The sequence below is a fragment of the Sturnira hondurensis genome, unplaced genomic scaffold (assembly GCF_014824575.4).
Source record: "Sturnira hondurensis isolate 20B ecotype Veracruz unplaced genomic scaffold, ASM1482457v3 Scaffold0003090, whole genome shotgun sequence".
Classification (NCBI taxonomy): domain Eukaryota; kingdom Metazoa; phylum Chordata; class Mammalia; order Chiroptera; family Phyllostomidae; genus Sturnira; species Sturnira hondurensis.
The window spans coordinates 6,954,409-6,958,899 of NW_028075721.1; the positions used below are offsets into that span (position 1 = coordinate 6,954,409).

Genomic DNA, 4,491 nt, shown 5'->3' on the forward strand with positions numbered 1-4,491 from the left:
AAACTCCATACGAAGCAGCTTCCTCTGAAACAACTCATAACCCACCGATGCCTACACAGCCCGAGAAAGAGAGAAGAACCACTTCCTGCCCCACCCCGCCCCACCCCCACACCGTGACTCAGTCTGGGGGAGACTGAACACACTGAGAGTCTCCCTGAGGAGCCCAGGGTTTGAATCCCACAAGGGGCACCCCAGCAATGAAGACCTGCCCCTGAAAGACAAGTCCCCAGAACACCGAGATTTGAAAACCAACAGGGCTCCAGTCTGGAGACCCGCGCGGTTAATAAAATGAACTGGGAAAGGCCCTGGAGGGCGGACTTACGAGCTAGGGCTCAGCTTGGGGGCAGCAGACATGGGGGACGCAGAAGTTACGGGAAGGAAGAGGCTCCTTTGCTGACTTTAAGGCGTCTGCCCCAGCCTGAGCGCCAGACATCCTACTGAACGCACATGCAGCGCCTCCTGGAGGCGGTGTCTCCGAATCCTGCACGGGGCCTCCACCAAGCAGGTGGGCGCCAGCTCTGCTCTGGGCTCCCCAGGCCCTCCTGCAGGCACCTGGCACCCTGGGACCCCACACTGAGACCTTAAGTGGCCAGCTTGTTGACTCTCGGCCCCGTTAAAGGGCAAAGGAAGGCCCCCTGTTATTGGACTCAAAACCTTGAGGCCTCAGCAACTACATGTAAAACTACTGTCTTGATATTAGAGAGACTGAAAAAATGATTTCAATAATTACAAAAATCACAAGGAGCTAATTTCTGTAGGTTCTGTTGGGAGACCAGTTTACTTGGTATTTTACATCTAATTGTAGGACTCGGGTAAAGGCGGAGTTAACACAGGTTTTTCCCATTTTTCCGATTCATTTGACCCTCTGGAAAAGACCCACAGAATGTTTCCCAGACTTGTGTGACGGGAACCTTTGTTCTTGGCATGTTGACAAAGGTCAGGCCTTGTTGACAGGACGGTCTCGTGTCCCTTGGTCAGCACTGGGCACGACTCCCGGGACCTGAGACCCATCCGGCTCCCTCAGCTTCTTCCAATGGGCAGCCCAGCCCGTTGTTCTGATGTCAACTGCCAGCAACTTTGATTCCAGAAGCTTCCTCGGAGGGGGTAGCTGCGATTTTTCCCTAAGTGCAAATTGTTACACTGCAAATTGTCAACTTTATTAACGAATGTCACCCCAAGGCATTTAATGAAAAATAATAAAACATTTGAAATTAAAAACTATTTTTGTTCTCTCTCTCTCAAAAAAAATGTCTTCTTTCTATGCCCCTGGATGAATCGTGTCCCCTCCCCCCATCTGCCCTAGCCCTCTCGCCTCCCACAGGGACCCCATTCCCACCTCCTCCTGCTAGTGCCCTCCCCCAGTGGTCCCCTCCTCCCTCCTATGTGGACCACGGTCCTTCCCTCCATCCGCTGCCCCTGACCCCAGATGAAAGACCCAGGCAGTGCCTACCCACCCTCTCAGCAGGGAGGGGCAGGACATAGTGCCTCAGAACTTGGCTCCCATGCCCATCAAGAGCCGGGGTGTGTTGGAACCCAGTCCACCGGCCTCACCCAGATCAAGACCTGGAAGCCAGAAATGCTCACCAACCTGGCGAGGGAATCAGAACATTCTCACTGTCCTATGGGAATTCCAGACTGACACTGGCAGCATGGACAAGGACTGTGGCAGCCGCAGTCCAGGCCACTGGATGCTGTGCTGCTGACACAGGCCGAGGCGGTGACACCCGCCCTAATGGTTTGGTGCGGCTACTGCCCCACTGCCATGAGCTTGTGGTTGCAGCTGCTGTGTTCGTCATGAAGCTGCTGGGTATGTGGCCGGCACAGAGAGTTCATCAAACCTTCGGCAAAGCTCACAGACAACACCCAGGTGCCCATGGCCCAAGCCAGCATCCTGTGGCTGAGCAGTGAATTCTATGAACCTGTCCCCAACATGGCACCTGACGACCCAAGAAAAATGGCCAAGCCCTTCACAGGAGAGGATGCCATCCACCTGATCAGTGCTAAGCAGACCAAGCTGCTGACCCAATATGTGCTAAGTCGGGCCAAGTACAATCAGAGGTGTGATGACCATGCCTACCTCAGTCGGCAGCTTATCGTCCCTTCGGAGCAGGGTGGGGCCCTCAGACCCAGTCTTGAACTCATCCTCCAAAGAATGAGACCACCTCCAGCTGTGCTCACTGTCCTGCCTGCTCAATGCCAAGGCCACAGACTACCAGGAGCTCACAGGCTGACCAAAGGAAGCACAGCATGGAGGTAAGTAAATGGACTAGAGTCTCGAATTTCAAGAAGAGGAAAGAGGAGAAACCCAGCTTGAGGATGAGGAGAAAGGGAAGCGCACTGAGAGTGAACGGAGTGAGGGGGCCAGTGAGAAGAGGAGGAGAAGATGCCAGAGGCACGGGAGATGCCCAAACCCAGATGCCGGCGGCCGGTCCAGTTGTAGCTCACAGAGTCGGAGGGGGCAGCAGGCGGCAACGCCCTTCCAGAGGAAATAAACACCTCCCAGCAGCAAAAGTGTCCCTGCTGCCAAGGAGGTCTCCCTGCTTGACCTAGAAAATTTCCCCCCTTCCAGTGTCCAGCCTGGGTAGCCCCTCAGGGGTGTGTCCAGCAGTCTGGCTGCTGACCTGATGGCCTGACACTCACAGACTCTCTCTCAGTGCCCTGCTGCTGTGTCTGGTGCCAGGTATTGGGAGGCAGGGGTTGCTGTACCCGTAGCTGGTGAGGGGCTGGCTGCATACTTCACCTTCAGCCACCTACCATTTCCCACACCCCCCACGTGGTGGTGTGCATATCCAGCAACTCCGACGCCCTCACCAAGGGCCTGCGTGTCGGGAGCCCTACCCTGCCTGCTGGCATCAGTATCTAGGAATTTCCCGAAATAGAGTCCCTGGCACCAGGAGAATCTGCCACTGCTGTGACGGGCACTGATTTCTATAACTCAATGTCACAAACGCCATCTTCTGGCTGTGTGCCCAAACCTAACAGCTCCCTGTCTCGCTTCCATCAGGTAACCCCTGGGGAGCCAACGGCCCCGTTGTTCACGGGAATGAGTTAAAAAAGGAACAGGAACAGATAATGACAGGAATGAGACCACAGATACCTATCAGAGTGACCACACTCTGGGACAGAAAGTGACTGCCACGGCCAACTTGGGTCGTGTCCCTGTGTGGGACATCTGAGGAGAGCAGGTGTGCAGGGGGGGACTCTGACCAGGGGAAGTCTGGCCCTGCTGACTCCGGATACCCAGGACACTGGAGCTGCCCGTTAACACTAAGAAGATGGTGATGGGTACCCGCCCTGATGGTGAAGGACATGGGACAGGCCCTGACCCAGTAGCTCCCAAGCTCTGTGATCTCACTTACCCCACCGGTCCCTCCCTAATGACCTCTAGGCTGTTAGCCCCCCTCTCTTTCTTTCCCTCTTATATCACACTCCCCGTGTCCGACAGCACCCAGAGGGGCCTCTCTCTGGTCATCTCCAGTCTCCCCCCATGGGTCCCTCGGTGACCTGCACACAGAGAGGCAGCAGCTGTTTCTTTCAGCCCTCCCAGCTTCTGTAGCTACCTATGTAGTAAAATCTCAGGAAAAGATCTTCCCAGTCCAGTGGTACTCGTTCATTCGTTCCGAACTCCTGCTGAGTGCCAAGACCCAGGAGTACTGAATGGTGAAGCGTTTCGTCTTGCAGGCAGCATTGTGACTCACACAAGTTCTAGCAAGAGCGAGGAGTCACGAGCAATGCTCTAGGGCTGAAACATTCTTTTTTCTCGTCAAAATGGGACACGTACAGGGTTTGATGAGCTCTGTAGCCGACGAGTACCGAGGTATGATGTACATATACTAGGCCCATGTTATGTCTATGACAGGTGTTAACTAGACTTAATGTGATCACTTTGCAACCTACAGGTATCAAATCGTTACATTGTACACCTGAAACTAGTGTTATATGTAAGTTACAACTCAATGAAAATAAATCAAGAGGTAAGTGAATAAATAAATAAAATGTGCGTTTGGGGGCCCTAGTCCAGGAATATTAAATCAGAATATCTGGGAGTGAGCCTAGAAATCTTTACTGTAAAGGTGGCCAAGATGGTTTTAAAGCCTAAAGGTCAAAAACTAAGGTCCGACTTAGACACCTCTCGGTTTAGCTGTCTCCCTTTCTGCCACATCACGCCAGCCCTTCAGAAGGGACCTCGGTAAGCTGGGACTGAGGTGCCAAAAGAAATAACTTAAAAGCAAATGAACTGAAATCTCTGGAGCCTGCTTAGTTTATAGTTGATAACAGTCTATCGAAAAAGTAGCCACTGAAACACAATCCAGGGGAAGCTATTCTGAAAACTCAAGGAAGAGTGGAGTTTCTGACCTTAAGGGGTTTAAAAGTTGATAAGAGACAAAGCTGCACGTGGAAGTTACATGAATAGGAAAAAATCTAACCGTCTTTTACTTGGGTAATAGCCTTGACTCTTCCCTCTACTTGACTGAAGACATAAAAACGCAG

At 52.7% G+C, this 4,491-nt stretch overlaps 1 pseudogene; it reads left to right on the plus strand.

Moving 5' to 3' along the window:
* The first annotated feature begins 1,426 nt into the window (after positions 1-1,426).
* LOC118983786 (AP-3 complex subunit beta-2-like) lies at positions 1,427-3,333 on the plus strand (annotated as a pseudogene).
* The last annotated feature ends 1,158 nt before the right edge of the window (positions 3,334-4,491 follow it).